Genomic DNA, 17,750 nt, shown 5'->3' with positions numbered 1-17,750 from the left:
TTCTAACATTTGGCAATTAACATTAAGAACTTTGTGTGAGGGCTTTTTTTAAGGAGAGAGTCAGATGATTAATGTTAATGACGTAATGACGTTCAGGAGTGGGTTGATATTTCAAGTTGTTCGACACCCTACTATCCATTATGGAACAAGAGGTGGTGGCAGAATCAGAGGATGGAGATAGTTACTGAATTACTGAAGGACTGCATCTCAGTCCTGGACTGATGGTGTGAAACCTTTCCTGTTACAGTTTCCAGTAACTGTAACTATGGCAGTTGGACTATAATACACTACAACACACGGCAAACATCCTACCAAACTTGAGAAGCGTTTGCAAACCTGTTGTCCAACAAAAGAGAACATTTAATAACATGATTTTACTCCACAACATCAGTCAAGTGTTTGAAATAATCCAAGTGTAATGAAAATACCCAAGATGGCTTGAAGAACACAGATAAACCATCGCTGCGTCCAAAATAGCATGCTTCCCTAATATATAATATGCAAAAAACAGTATGTGAGGCGTATGTCCGAATTCACAGTATTTCAAAAAGTACCCGGATGACCCACTTCTTCCGCCCGGATTCTGAAGTGTGCATTCGATGGACACTTTACTATCCCATGAGGCCACGGGAGAGGACATACTTTTTTAACAGTCGTGAAGTAAATTCAAATTCAAATGTAGTACCTACTCAAACAGTACGCGATTTCGGATGCACCGCATATATTGTCACACCGTGTGTTTACTGTCTTTATGTTTAATCAGTTCAAGCGTTTCTATCTTCTTTTTATTCAGTCACTGCGATAGCTGGATGCCTTTGTCCATATTAGGAATTTCCTGGAGAGCCATGTATGAATGAAACAGATATTACATGTGTTTAGCACTCAGTAATGCACACTCGTTCCTTTTTTGGCCATAAATAGCAAAAATAATAATTCTCTCCTAATAAATTGGAAGTAAACAGGATAATCAATGTTTTTTCTCCAGTGTATAGAAGTGTACAGGAGTTGTTTTTCCCCCCTCAGTGGATGCAGAAAAGTCTCATATTTCATATTAAAGACATGGACTTCGTTTTTGATTTTACATACTTCCTGATAAAAATAAAGAAATTACTTTCAAAGATTTTTATCTTAACAGTAGCATATGATGTACAGCTATACAGCCTGTATGTTAATAAGTAACCCTGCAGTTTTTTTGAAAAACAATAGTTTTCTGTAAAATAAAATTAGTATTGTTATTATCTTATCATTAATTTTTATCTAATTAATGTTTTTTGTTAATTTGTTTTTCGTTAATTTGAAAAATCACATTTTAAATCGCAAATTGCAATTTAAACCATAAAAATCGCAAGTAGATTTTCCACCCAAATTGTGCAGCCCTAAACCACACCTGTTAGTGCTTTCCCTGTCAGAGCCGCATGTGAGCGGTTGTTCAGAGTTCAATATTATTTCTTGCCATAATGCAGCCATCTGTCATACAGTATCTTTGAGAAAATGCTTCTGTGTGCTTATTTTAAGTTACTTACATTTTGTTATTGCAATGCTAAATTTGTTGCAATTTTGCACTTTGACTTTTCACAGTCTGAGATATTTGAATATTGTGTGTAATAAAGCAATCGTCTTTGACATCATAATTCTACTGCATTATTGTTTTAATACCAAATACTTTACTCAACACATTCCTCATTAACGCTTATTCAGTTATTTGTATTATACGTCATTGTGGGGGGAAAAAAGTATTTTCATTGTAGCTAGCTACTTTTTAGTAGTAGCTTGTGGTGCTAACTACTTTTTCAGAAGAGTAGCTAAACTACTTTAACTTATGAGTAGCTTGTAGCTTATTAAGCTACAGTTTCAAAGTAGCTTCCCCAACACTGACGTTAACCAGACAAAACAAACACTCTCTGGTTAAATCAGTATAAAAGGTGCATTTCTCTCTGAAGGCGCGTCGCCTTTATTGCAGCGATGGCACATCGCTAGTGTTATCTGACTCAGAAAACACTAGTTTATTCATAAATAATTAAAATATCTCCTTTTTACGGCAAGCTTAATGCATGCACTTGAGTGTGGAATAGGCTATAAAGGTTCATTATATTTTGCATCTTGCCCAATTTAAACATGAAAAGAAGGTCATAACTCTATTAAAGGGAAATTATCGTGAAATGTTTCTAAAATGTTTACATTCCAAAGCCGGATTGCAGACAACAGCCATTTTTGGATGGTTTGTGATTTGGTCTTAGGAGTCCTCTTGACTACCCCTAACTTTTCACAGATTTAGCTGATTTTAGCACTAAAACGCTTTGTGAAATACTCTTGTGAAATAGCAAAAATTTAGGAGTCCTAAAATTAAGACTGACACTGCCAATATTTTTAAGAGTTTCTCCTAAATCGGCAAGTTAGGAGCTACTTTTAGCCTCAAGATGTTTTGTGAATGCAGCCACAGTATTGTATGGGATATTGCACTCTTTATTTTCCCACTGTAAAACAAACATCTCAAATCAGTATTTCATGTCCATTTATTTATTTGTATAAAGTAGCTTTGTAGTATACTTGTTTCCTGCATATTATCCGGTTACATGCACATACCTGTAGTAGAAAAAATAACTTAACTTTAAAAATGACTAGTACTATGCTAAAGCTATGACATAGGCTTTCATCATCAGCTTAGTCAGATTAGTACTCACAAGTACACAAGGGCACAGATCTCAACAACAGGAAATGTTCTGATAATAGGCTATTTATAAATATTATAATTTCTAATATTTTTTCTAATATTATACATAACATATACTATTAATTAACTTCAAACATACCAATAAAAACATGTTTATAAAAAAAAAATATAAATTATATTATTATATTATAATGTAGCTAACTTCTGGAGAAAAAAAAAAAAAACACATATATATATATATATATATTGGCAGTTACTGGTTGTAGACAGTATATTATATTATGTAAAAATCTGCATTTGGGCATGTATTACAGATCTTGCATGTGTTTCAGACAGGAACAGGTTCATGAAGGTGTGTACAGCCCAATAGAGATCAAAGTAGAAATAAAGGAGGAGGTGCTTCTCTGCCGGACATACAAGATGAACAATTACAGACCCTGTCCATTGTGTGTTTAGGGGCTCAACAGAACGGCTTGCCTCAAAACTACATACAGAAGCTTGTGGCACTGGAGACAAACAACTACAACGGCACTTCCATATTAGATCAGATTACAGACATCCAGAAATTACCTGCAGGAAATGCTATATAAAATAATAATCCTATTTTTTTTTATTTTTTTTTTAAAGCTTATCAAGTCAGTTAATGATTAATAAAGACCCGGACTTTAACCCAATGCTAGGCACATGTTGGGTTGAAATCTATTGTAGTAAGAACTGAACAGAAGACACACTGATTGTCACAAACAGCTTATAAAATTATTATGTAAAATGTGGTACCAGTACAAATGTCATTTCTGAAGAACAAACAGAAGGTTTTCTTGTTTGACTTCAAATCAAGGACTGGATGTGTGTGTGATGATCACTATGGGTTTGTGTCTGTTGATTCTGCTGAATGTGATGTCTGTCTGTAGTGGCTCTTTATTCACCATCAGCTGATCCAGAGAAGATCAGACTAACATCTAAAACCTGTAAGTAAAACACAGACCGTCAAATGTGTGTGACATTACTGCATTATCCACTTTAGAAGAACTTAAACAAACTTTGCTCTATTAAGATAATAATATAATCCTGTGATAGTGTCAAAAAAAACATATTTAACCATCCAGGTTATGATGTCAAATCCAAAACACCATGGATGATGACCTTTAACCTTGAAAAAATGTGTAATATATTAACCATTATTCTCTGTTGTAATGGACAGATGTGGGGAAAAAATGATTGTTCTCTTGCTTTAAAATTTAAAAACAAACAAAAAAACATTAAGATGGTATTTCTTTGTGAATTTAACTATTCATGTCGCAGAGGCTCTATATTTAACACAAACACTGATACACTGGAAGAGCAGAAAATATTATTCAAAATATCAATTTAAAATATCACAATATTCAAAATATCATTAATATACTCAAACATGAATCAAATTGCTATAAACAGAATAAAACTATTGTTTATAGTACGAGGAACCATTCAACTGTAAAAGAAAAAATACATTTCAATTACAATATATGAACATTTTTAGTCATCACTACTCACAGAAGCTTCTGCAGTCCATAATCATGTTTCTTATCAGAGAGCAGCTTCACATCTGAATCTCTTAGGTTATTTCCATTCAGATTAAGTTCTCTCAGGTGTGAGGGGTTTGATCTCAGAGCTGAAGCCAGAGCAGCACAACCTTCACCTGTGATGCCACAATTATTCAACCTGTAGAGAACAATGACACTCTTCAGTCTCTCAGTTCAGGATCCACAGCTCAGATCAGCAGAAACTTCACAATCAGAAAAGAGAGACTTAATCCACAGAATGATTAGCAGATCCAGTCTAAGGTTGAGACCCGCTTCTACATGGGTATTTGAGAGTTAATTTCAGTTTTACCACATCATAATCTATAAATCTTTTCATGTATCATCCAATCACGTGTATACGATTCAGGGACGTGCAGAGAGTTCCTCGGGGCAGGGGCTCGTGTAAAATAGGGGCAATAAAAAAAAACAATTATAGGTCAAAAGTTTGGATACATTACTATTTTATATTTTTACAAGTCACTTATGGTCATTAAGCCTGCATTTATTTGATCAAAATTGTAATATACTTTAAAATAAATTTTATGCAATGTTGGAAACATGTGATACTTTTTTTCAGGATTCTTTGAATAAAAAGTAAAAAAAAAAAAAGAACAGCATTTATTTAAAATATAACTTTTGTAACAATACACACTACCGTTCAAAAGCTTGAATCAGTATTTTTTTTTTTGAAAGAAATTCGTTTTTATTCAGCAAGGATTTGTTAAATTAATAGAAACAATGATAGTAAAGATTTATATTGTTAGAAAACATTTCTATTTTGAACAAATGCTGTTCTTTTTAACTTTTTATTCATCAACGAAAATAAAAGTATCACAGGTTACAAATAAATAAATAAATTTAGGACCACAACTGTTTCAAACATTGATAATAAATCAGCATATTAGAATGAGTTCTGAAGGATCATGCACTGAAGACTGGAGTAGGCTAATGATGCTGAAAATTCAGCTTTGCATCAGAAATAAATTATATTTTAAAGTATATTTAAAAAAAATATTTTAAATTATAATAATATTTCACAATATTTCTGTCACACTTACACTGTCGGAAGGACGAGAGAAACGTGGAGTACAATCAACAGTCTTTTAATCATCGAAACACAGGGGTAATCCAATACAGGAACGAGATGCTGACACGTGTAAAGACGAAGTAGACCAGACGGGAGAAACGCAAAGACAGGAGCTTAAATGCTAGGGATAATTAGAGAAACACAGGTGGATCACATTCGGTGGGCTCGGGCTTTAGCTACGCACAGCGGGGAGATGGTGGGCTGGGCTCTGGGTCCGGAGTGGATATGGGTCCGGAGCAGAATCCACTCCACAAACGCGGTGAAATCCACTCGAGGACCATCTTCGGACGACGGCGCTCTGCACGCGGTGTTTAAACTTGTGTCATATAACGCACAGAGCGAGTCATCCGGGTAGCTGATGGTGTTAGCTAGCAGCTGGAACAGTCTAGTATGGTCCTCGAGCGATCGCTCGGACGAGGGGATCCATAAGGGCACACAACGAAAAAAAAAGACAGAGAAAAACGAGAAAACAAATGGAGGGAAAACACGGAGGTAACTGTGTAGGTCGGGTCTTCTGTCACACTTACATTGTCGGAGGGACGAGAGAAACGTGGAGTACAATCAACAGTCTTTTAATCATCAAAAGACAGAGGTAATCCAATACAGGAACGAGATGCTGACACATGTAAAGAGTGAATTGAATACTGATTACCATTATTGCAACTTTTGGCACTGCACAGTTTTGTGCAGTCCTTTTGTAGTCATTTAGCATCCATTTTCTCAGCGATGTAATTTGATATATAAAACGAGACAAACTGCAGATCCAGATCACACCACAAATAAGCTCGTCTGTCCCATGTCATTTTCAACCGATTTATGAATAAGAACGGAAAATTACCACTCTACTTCACATTATTTGAAATTTGAACTTGTGCCAGATCATAATTGGCTGGTGTATTATACATGACAAACGGGCATTGATGAATTATGTAATATTCTCAAATATATAATAGGCTATATGGATTTTTAATTAAACCGACACACTAGCTTTGATTATTGATGAAAAAAAGTTTAAAATATTGTTTGGTTTATTTTTTTCCTTCTGTCGACCCACTCACTGAAAGAACCATATATATGGCTTGAGAGTCTAGGTTACCGAACAGACTGTGGAATATCAGTCAGTCAAGCAAAACACAAGCAACTCATAGCAATGCCTCAGATCGACAGATATGTAAAAATAAACAGGAATTTTCCGAGTGACAGGGTGCGTATATCTATGCGGCAGAGCGTCCGTTAAAGACACAGTTGTGTGACGTGATAGTATGTCCCAAAGCTTGCCTAATCTTCTACTACACACTCAAAAGTGTGTACTTTTTCTTCACCAAAAGAGTACATAATTTAAGGGCATAGTATAAGTAGGCACATTGAGACGCAGCAATTGTCTCTCAAAAGAAAGAGTCGACTCTGAATCATTGAAACTAATCCAAAATATGAACCTTTCATTACCCATAATAGGGGCACTTTAATCCTAGTAGTAGGGGAATAAAGATTTTGAGACTTTAATACAATCTTACCTTAGTTTCTCCAGTTTACAGTGAGGATCCTTCAGTCCATCAGAGAGCAGCTTCACTCCTGTGTCTTGTAGGTTATTTCTTGCAAGAACCAGATATCTCAGGTGTGAGGGGTTTGATCTCAGAGCTGAAGCCAGAGCTGCACAACCTTCATCTGTGACTCCACAATAACTCAACCTGTAGAGAACAATGACACTCTTCAGTCTCTCAGTTCAGGATCTACAGCTCAGATCAGCAGGAACTTCACAATCAGAAAGAGAGACTTAAAGGAATAGTTCAGCCAAAAATAATTTACTCACTCTTATGTCGTTCCAAACCCGTATGAGTTTCTTTCTTATGTTGAACATAAAAGAAGATATTTTGAAGAATGCTGGTAATCAAACAGTTGATGGTCCCCATTGACTTCCATAGTATTTCTTTCCCTACCATGGAAGTCAATGGGGACAAACAACTGTTTGGTTCTTCAAAATTCTTCAATCTTTTTTTGTGTTCAACATAAGAAAGAAACTTATACAGGTTCGGAATGACATGAGGATGAGTAAATGATGACAAAATGTTCAGTTTTGGGTGAATTATTCCTTTAATCCACAACACGATTAACAGGTCCAGTCTTAGGTTCAGACTTGCTTCTACATGGGTATTGGAGTTAAATTCAATTTTACCATATAAAATATCATAATCTTAAAATCTTTTTATCATCCAATCACATGTATACTATTATAAATTAAGTAAAATTATGTCAGACTCAAGACACCTTGTAAAGAACCTAATGAAGATTAAAAAACATCATCTTCAGTCATCTGAGGACACTTTTAAGACTTTTTTTGTTTTTGTTTTAATTTAGAAAATCATTCATTAGTAGTAGTAGTAGTAGTATCATTCATCCTAGTAGTAGGAGAATAACAATTTTGACTCATTTATACAATCTTACATCAGTGTCTCCAGTTTACAGTGGGGATCCTTCAGTCCATCAGAGAGCAGCTTCACTCCTGAGTCTCCTAGTTCATTCAATGACAGATCCAGTTTTCTCAGGTGTGAGGGGTTTGATCTTAGAGCTGAAGCCAGAGCTGCACAACCTTCATCTGTGACACCACAATCATACAACCTGTAGAGATTAAAGAACATGAATGATGAACTGACACCAGATGCAATTAAAGAAAAAAATGTGACAGTACAGACAGTAAAACATACATGTAAACATCATTAGAGGACAAACACACTGTTAAAGTTGCTGTTTGCTGTCAGTTTTGATCCCTGTCTCATCCAATCCTTCATCACGTCTCACAGACTGACTTCTGCAATCATCAGCTCTCACATAGACACACAAAAGTCCGCATCAGCTGCTTTAGTAAGTGTGCAGTTTCACACAGTCACACACCTCTCCTGGGGCCTCATGTATAAAACTTTGCGTAGATTTCATCCTTAAAGTGTGCAAAAGATAGATTTTGCTTTTTCACAAAAAGCAAAACTGACAAAGATCTGTTTTCAGTATTACCTATAAGCATTATTCTCACCACACCATTGGCAACAGGGACGTGCCAGAGTTTTAATTCGCACTAAAAGCAATCTGTAATGTCTCTGCTGCTTCAGATCCAGTCCGAGGTTTCCATTTCTTGTTCGCACCTTTGCCATGCTCTCTTCTCACCACTGTGGCAACTTTCATTTTAGATTCCAGTCTATGGTGAATTATTTATTATTAATTATGGTGAATCTGCAGAAACTCCTCTACAGGGCTTTTTATTTGTTTGTTTTATTGATAATGTTTTGCTCCTTTTCTGCTGATTTAAATTGTTGTCTGTGTTACAGAATGGACAAGCGGACTAGTGAAGTGACCAGTGCTGCATATTTCATTGTATATTAACACATTTCTGCCTTTCATGATTAAATAAATGTCTGCGGAATTGGTGTGGAAGCAAGCAAAAAATATAGACAAATATATTGGTGTATATTGTCATTATGGGCTGTGAATGATAGACTTACACAAGCTTGTTAATACAGGACATGTCCACACAGAACTCAGCAGACAACACTTTAAGGGCACAAAAATGCACTAATCTTTTGAAATAGACATTTATTCCCATCAAAATGAATGGAGTAATTTTTAAATTGTATGTCATGTTTATGTCATAACAGTCTAAAGCAGTGATTCCCAAGCAGGGGTACTCAAAATAGTTATAATAAAGACCAGGTTCGAAAATTAGCAAGGGCAAAAATGCCACCAAAATAAATGACTCATAAAGATAGTGATGTGCTGCCAACTACTGGCATATATTAGCCCTTAATGGAAAAAGGTAATTTTTCATAATGTTGGAAAGACCACAGAAGGGGGTTATGATTGTGATCAGGCCAGGATGCGAAATCATCAAGTTTGCTTCTTATAAATCCCATCATGAACATGTAACATTTTTGTGCATACGCAACATTATTACATGAGGCCACAGGTCTTGACAGTGATTTTGTTTCTCCTTTTGATCTTTTGGTAAAAAGCACATGCTAATAAATGTAACCCAACAGCTGGGTTAGTCCATATTTGACCCAAAGTTGGATTGAAACAACCCAGCATTTTTTAGAGTGTAGGCTACTACACTAGTAACACTACTGCTGCGTGTGGCAGCAAATGTAAGGCCTACAGTAGCTACTGTGTCATCAGACCTATTCAAACCGAACAATGGACTCTTTGTCCAAGTGCGCATCACTGATAGTTCAATATTCAATTTAGAACACAATTACAGAGAGCAATCCTCGCTTTCATTAAATCATTCAAACATAGGATGCAGCAGCACATCCTCTACCAATATTTTTATTTATATCTTAAATTCATATAATTCTGGATGATGGTGTCATGTAATTTGTGTGCTTAACTCCATACATGCGAAACATACATTAAATCTAAATGTGTATATCAAATGGAAAACAGAGTTTAAAATTATTCTGTTTCCTTCAATACTTCAATCACACAGGTATAAGAGCATGTGGCAGCTTGCGTGACAGTGCACACATTTTCACATCAAGTTTGCTTCTTATAAATCCCATCATGAACATGTAACATTTTTGTGCATACGCGGCATTATTACATGAGGCCACAGGTCTTGACAGTGATTTTGTGAACGTTTCTCCTTTTGATCTTTTGGTAAAAAGCACCTGCTAAAATCGTGAATGTGATCATGTTTATCAGTGTGTCAGTGTGACTTACAGAACTGATCTGGATTCTTTAACCACAGGCAGCAGCTTCCGAAGAACTTCATCTGCTGTATTTTGGGATCCAGTAAACTTTTTTAGAACAAAAACATCCATCTCCTGCTCTGATGTCAGCAACACATAAACCAGAGCTGACCACTGTGAAGAGGAGAGTTTGATTTCTTTAATTTTTTTAGATGTCAAATAATCTTGGATCTCCTGCATCAGTGAAAGATCACCCAGTTCATTCAGACAGTGGAACAGATTGATGGATCTCTCTGGAGAGTGATTCTGCCTGATCTTCTCTTTGATGTACTGAATTGTTTCCTCTTTGTTGTAGGAGCTGCGTCCTGTCTGTGTCAGTAGTTCTCGTAAGAGAGTCTGATTGGACTCCAATGAGAGACCCAGAAGAAAACGCAGGAAAAGATCCAGATGTCCATTCTTACTCTGTAAAGCTTCATCCACAGCTCTCTGATGCAGCTCAGATAATAAAACATATTCCCTCAGGTTTAAAATCTTAGACAATAAACTTTCTTTTGTTTGTATGTTCTTGTTGGTAAAGCAGAAGTGCGCATATAGAGCTGCTAGATGTTCCTGGATGGTCAGATGAACAAAGCTGAAGACTTAGGAAGTGTGTGTACATTTGAGTGAGAGTCTTGGGAATCTCTCCAGTCTCTGCTTCACTCAACATCTTCTCAAGAATTTACTGATCTCTCCACTCTCACTCTCTGTGATGTAGAGCTCTGTGTAGATCTCATTCAGGAGTGTTGGGTTTCCCTGCATTGCTGTTCCTTCATACAGACACTGAAACTTCTTCAGCAGATTTGATTTGAATGTGCTTTGGTCCAGTTGATAGTCAAAAATGGAAAATAAAATAACAGATTACAACAATAAAGAAGTAAAAGTGACAGTAAAGCAAATAAACAAGCGTTAATCTATTCATCTATTCATCTAAACCATGTCTACACCAGACATGGCAAAAGCAAATAGAACTCATTATTATTACATTTACATTTAGACATTTAGCAGACACTTTTATCCAAAGCGACTTACAAATGAGGACAATGGAGGCAATCAAAATCAACAAAAGAGCAATGATATGCAAGTGCTATAACAAGTCTCAGTTAGCTTAATGCAGTAAGAGAGTGAAGAGAAGGATGTGAACGAGTGTATGTTTGCTGGTAAGATGTGCTTGACAGATTGTGGTGTGGAAAATTGTACACTGATGGTTTTAATTTTATTAATGAAGAATGTTTTTAGTTAATAGTAATATTAACTTATGACTTATTAACGTTATTAGTGATACTGTATACGCTGGATGCTGCACCGCACAGCATGACAAGTTACCGACATGAATATATGCCCCATTGAGGTGAGTTTGATCTTTCACTGTGGAAATGACTATAATAGAATAGAGACAATAGAGTAAAGATAATAGACTAGAGGCAAGAATTCATATAGGATGGAGTTGACATTAAATGAATAAATACAAGATATGGGAGGTATTTTAAATAAATTAATAAAACCTGAGTAACTATGCAATTTTTCAAGTGTCCACAAAGAAGCCTATGTGCCAAAATTAACAAAATAAATTTATGGTATTTTATATTACAGGGCTGTTGAATGCTTGAATCTGATTGGTTGATGAATGTTCTAAGCTGTGCAATTATTTAGTTCCAGGTAGGCCTTGACCGCATTACAGTTCCATATCAAGAAAACAAATATGACAAACAATAGTATAAAAATGACAAACTATTTCCATGTTTTTTTCCCAATAAATTAACCTTCATTATAGCACGCTGTCATACATACAGGTACGGACGCACACACAAACATATACGAGCACAGCCACAGAAACTTGTTGTCAGCGTGGTCTCTTAAAATGATTTTTTATTATTTTTTATTATTTTTCAATAATTCAATGGCCTGTTGTCAATTATTCCTTACTTCATTTTAATTTTCCCAGTGGAAATACATCATTCATTTCATTGTCACTACAATCTCCTAGCATATGGATATGTATGGAGGGCTGAATTACTCAAAATTAAATAATGAAATATACATTGTACTATTCTTTTATCATTAAAAAGATAATGAAATAATTAAATACACTAAGTTCTTCAAATAAATCATAAAAATCACTAAGATAAATCAATAAATTTGTCTTTTTTTTTTGTCATCACTTGTCATTTTTAGCACTAGTTTGCATTAGTTTTATTTTTGGATTTCGATAATTTTGATAATTTGCCAAATTCTGCCCTGCATGCTTTATTAGTTGTGTGTCGGTTGTCTCTCTGTACCTCAGATCAGTTGATGTGTGTCCTCCATCAAAAACTCCGGTGAGTTTGATCGCTCCCTAAGGAATTGATTTTAAAAGAATATAGACAACAGAATAGAGACAATAGAACAGAATATAGATAACAAAATAGAGACAAGAATTCATGAAGTTGATTTTTCATGGAAATAAATCTTTAATATGAAAATCTTGTCTATTCAAATATTGATTGTATTTTGATTGTTTATGTTGCTAAAGATGCTGCACAGTGAGACACAGGACGTTTGGGTGAAGCGGTCAGCTGTGCTTTATTGTGAATAAAACACAGCTGTTGACCAATCAGAATCAAGGACTGCAACGAACTGTTTTATAAAAGTATATAAAAAAGTGACTGGACTGCAACATATCCTTTTATTGAAACTGGTGCTCTGCGTTTGAAACATTTCACTAGGTACTTTCCCTTTTGTGGCAGAGTCCTTTTATGTCTTACAAATGTGGCATATTTATATATGATAATTTGCACAGCTTTCAGAAGGACTGTTTGAGGTTATTAGTAAAGAAATATGGATGAATTAGAAAGTAAAGAGCGGGATATGCTTGATAATAAAAAGTAATATTAAAAGCACAAAAAGAACTGAATCCACTGCTAACAGGATGCTTTCTGTGTGCACGCTCCGAGCAGAACACGGACAAGCATAGTAGCCTTTATTCTCAGTCTCAGACAGGCCACCCACGAACCGCTAACTGAACATCTGATGCATATGGCACACAAAACTGGAAACACTTAAGGAATTTTGAAGTCATCATCTGATTGGTTGAATTCTACAAGATTTCTGGGAGACGTGCATATCGCATTCTTTAGCGGTCCGCCTGGAAACAAATCCATCTTATGCAAGAATTGCAAGGTTCATGGCATTGCACCATTGTTGTAGTAAACTTGCGCGACATTCTTGAATGAATGATTTATTAGTTGCTCACCGGTCTGTTATTGTAGGAACATCAACTTTACTTTAACTTTTCATGCCCCAAAACACAACGCTAAACAAAATGAACTTTGATTGGTTGCTTTACATGGTGGTCAAATGGCCTCTTGGCCAGTGCTTGGACAAAAAAAATAGTGAGTCCAGATCTTCTGCCGTGGGTCTGAAGGTCTGGCTACGTGTGTCTAAGTAGCCTTTGTCAAATACACACAGAAATAAGTCAAAACGCCTGTCTTGGTGTGTATTCATGTAAACAGTCAATGTAAGAACTGTGTAGCACTGTGCGTTGTTCTTCACTCACTCACTCACTCACTCACTCACAAACACAGGCCAAAGAGAATTTATGCTCAACTTTATGCTTTAACTCAACTTCACATTGAAAGCCCTGCACAATTAATTCCATATTGCAACTTAATTATTGTTTGTTGCATATTTGTTTTTAGTTGTCTATGGATGTAATAAAGTTACTATTATTGAAATGTTATTGGGAAAAAAAACATGAATTTTATAATCTTAAATTATTTTCTGCTTTGGCTCTTTTGGAAAAATGCATTAACCAAAAAAAAAAAAAACACTTTGATCAAAAAAGGTTGCTGACCCGTTCTAGGGAATGCAGTTTTTTTTAGGAAACGCACAGCTTAAGTAGTTCCAGGCAGCTCTTGACCGCATTACATTATCACTCCGGCAAATGATGTCAGTTACTTCAAAGGCCCTTACAGCCTACAACAGCAAAAGAACCAGAACCCACAAAGATACTGACCAAGAAAACAAATATGACAAACAGTAGGATAAATATTACAAACTATTTCCATGTTTTTCACACTAAATTAACCTTCATTATAGCACGTTGTCTTTCTCTGGTTCTACCTCTTTACACACACACACACACACAAGACGCACACATGGAAACATATACGAAAGTAGCCACAGAAACTTGTTGTCAGCGCTGTCTAGCAGCTTTATGGATGAAACAGTTTCGCCATTGAAAAGCTACATGACATTTCTCAGAAGTGAGGTGGTAATGCCGCTGGATTTGAAGCAGTTAAACATACATCTTTGTACTGTATGTTTTCATCTCTTGCTCAGTTGCTGCTACTGAACACTACAGAGAGCAATACGGTCTCTCTCTCTCTCTCGTAACTGCATATCAGTGACTCAAGTCTTTGTTACTAGCTCTAAAAACAGGTTTTTGGAATTAGCAACGGAGCCATGAGATAAGATGCGTAGGAATATAGTCCCGCGCACAAGACTGTTTTAAGGACAAAAACCTGACAAATGTCTTGAAATAAAATCTAAACACTAAACGATGCCATGAGGTGTGGTTACCATGATGAAATTAAATTATTTAAAAATAATGCATTCTTTTTTAACAGTTCAACAGCTTGTCTCAATTATTCATTACTTCATTTTCACTAGTGGCAATGCATAATTTTAATTAAAAAAATGAAACTAATGATTTCACAATTCATTGTCACTACAATCTCCTAGCATATGGATATGTATGGAGGGCTGAATTACCCAAAATTAAATAATGAAATATTCATTATACTATTCATTTGTCATTAAAAAGATAATCAAATAATTAAATACACTTGAAATAAATCATAAAATCACCAAATAAATCGATAAATGTCACTTGTGTTACTTGTCAATTTAGCACTAGTTTGCATCTATTTTTAATTTCTCTCTGTCATTGGGTTGATTTTTCAATTTAATTTTCTAGGTTCAGTATAGGCACGCCACCATATCGATTTTTTTTAACTTTTTGATTAGTAAGTTTAGGTGTGTTCTTTCACACCACAGCTTATGACTGAAGGGTCAATAACTCTCAACGCTGTTAAGAACGGACCAGACACCTACAGTAAGCCAGTGTTATTAACAGCATTTATTTCAGCCAGTATTGCCCTTACATTGTCTGTAATGGGTAAAAATTATGTTGTTGTCAACAGTTTGGTTCTGCAAGTGTTGTGTTTTTTTTTTTTACTAAACCTGACATTGCATGTTATGAATATTGATGCTCCAACACAAATTGCTTGTGATTTGTATGTCGCTTTGGATAGAAGCATCTGCTAAATAAATAAATGTAAATTTTGCATTCCACTGTGCTGCTTGTATTAGTTCTGTCAGGACCACTATGGTCAAAGATAACTTACAATTAGCATACATTTTAGGTTGGGGGTATGGTTCTGTTCTGGGCAACACTCCCTGCCCATCCATGCAGCCTAGCATGGATAGGAGCAGGGAGAGCATAAATAACCCCCCTAGGGTAAACTGAACAGAACCAACATTAATGATTAATGTAGCAGATATCATCAATGTTCTAAGTGATTATTTTATATATCAACATAATTCAGTGGTCTGACTCAAGAAGAAATATCCAATGCCAAGTCCTGACTGGACGAGAGGAGGAGTTGGGGATGGAGGTGGGTGATTAGCTCCTGAGCAAAGCGATAGCTGCTGAATAATGACTGAAAGGACCTTATAAAGTGAATTATGATTGGCGTCGTATTCCTATAGGTAGACGTGGATCAGCCGAGTGTCAGCTGATGCGAGCTTGACTAACGTGACCTGCCAGAACTAACGCTACACTCCATAAATTATATTTTAATATAAATGTGCTAGACGGATGTGTTTGGGTTTTGGTACTCAGTCTCGTTTCTTTTTCAGCATTTTGCATATGACTGCCACGTTTTTAAAATACTGTGACAAGTTAATAAAGCAATAAGCCCCAATTATCCATTGTTTAAAGTAATTTTAGACCAATTACGGTGTTAAGAAGCCTGAAATCACATTGGATTCATTTGGACTGATGAAAATCTCTGTCTGGACAGCATTCTTGCAATGTACGTTTCTGAGAAGAGCAATAACACAACATTTTAAGATGAAGACTCAAAGAATCAGACACTGCTGCTTTTTACATAACACATTTGCAATTATGAATTACGATACAGCTTGGTTTGTTGGTCCATTGGGTCAGATTGCTTTCTCACCACCACCACGTCAAGAACATCAGTGATGGGGGTCAGTAATGAAATATCAGGACTGAAGCTCTGGACCAGATAGGAACCTGATCCTGTATTCAACTCTACTGCAGAGCCTTACAATAGTATGAGTGGAGGTCACTGAGTTTTAATTGCTTCCAGATTTTGATTGATTTCTTGATTTTGTAAGTTTGATAATTTGCCAAATTCTGCCCTGCATGCTTTATTAGTTGTGTGTCGGTTGTCTCTCTGTACCTCAGATCAGTTGGTGTGTGTCCTCCCTCAAGTTGTACTGGCTGCTCCATAGACCGGTCACTCTTTATGGACACACAGCTGGGCTCCGGTGAGTTTGATCTGTCACTGTGAAATTGAGTGTAATATAATAGACAAGAGCAGAGATAATAGAGACAATAATTCATAAAGTTACTTTAATATATATAATTGATCTGCCTTGTACCTCAGATAAGTTGATGTGTGTCCTCCCTCAAGTTGTACTGGCTGCTCCATAGACCGGTCACTCTTCATGGACACACAGCTGGACTCCGGTGAGTTTGATCGCTCCCTAAGGAATTGATTTTAAAAGAATATAGACAACAGAATAGAGACAATAGAACAGAATATAGATAACAAAATAGAGACAAGAATTCATGAAGTTGATTTTTCATGGAAATAAATCTTTAATATAAAAATCTTGTCTATTCAAAAGAAGCTTAGGAAATGTTGAAGAGAGATGATGTTGTCCAGAGATACTATCTATATATCCATCTATCTATCTAACTACCTACCTGCCTACCTACCTGTCTGTCTGTCTGTCTGTCTATCTATCTATCTATCTATCTACCTGTAAACAGGGCATACAATGTATTTTCTGTAAAATTAAGATCATATGAAGACTTAAATGTACCTGCATTCTGGAGAAATATCTTGTTTTAATGTTTGTTTGTCCTCCATGATTTAGTCAGTCTTCATGGAGCTGCATCTGTATGCTTGATGAGTCAAGAACACTGATTGAGACAAAATGACATACAAAACACAAAAGATATAAATTTATGAATCTGCAATTTTCTGTTTACTTATAGGCACTCAAGCTGCTCAGTGTTGTTACATTTTTGTTGCAGTTAGATTACAGTAGCCTACACTGTTTTAATACAGGCTAAAAACTACACCTTGCAGTACAAAGGAAAATAAATAAAATAAATAAATATTGTAACCAAAACATGATGCACAGAATTTGAGTTAAAAAAGTGACCAAACTGCAACATTAAGAAAAGTTATATTCTTAAAAAAAATAAAAACACTATAGTTTTATATTTGCAGTCTCTGCGAAGGCATGTCACGTGATAATGGCAATTAAAGGGGTCATATGATGTTGCTAAAAAGAACATTATTTTGTGTATTTGGTGTAATGAAATGTGTTTATGCGGTTTAAAGTTAAAAAAACACATTATTTTCCACATACTGTACATTATTGTTTCTCCTCTATGCCCCGCCTTTCTGAAACGCGTC

The 17,750-nt window shown here is 35.7% G+C and overlaps 1 pseudogene; it reads right to left on the bottom strand.

Moving 5' to 3' along the window:
- Window positions 1-3,265: 3,265 nt before the first annotated feature.
- Window positions 3,266-17,750, bottom strand: part of LOC107751688 (uncharacterized) — a 92,232-nt pseudogene continuing 77,747 nt past the window's right edge.

Source organism: Sinocyclocheilus rhinocerous, unplaced genomic scaffold (assembly GCF_001515625.1).
Source record: "Sinocyclocheilus rhinocerous isolate Xijiao unplaced genomic scaffold, SAMN03320098_v1.1 scaffold422, whole genome shotgun sequence".
NCBI lineage: Eukaryota > Metazoa > Chordata > Actinopteri > Cypriniformes > Cyprinidae > Sinocyclocheilus > Sinocyclocheilus rhinocerous.
This window is presented reverse-complemented; position numbering and strand designations above follow the sequence as displayed.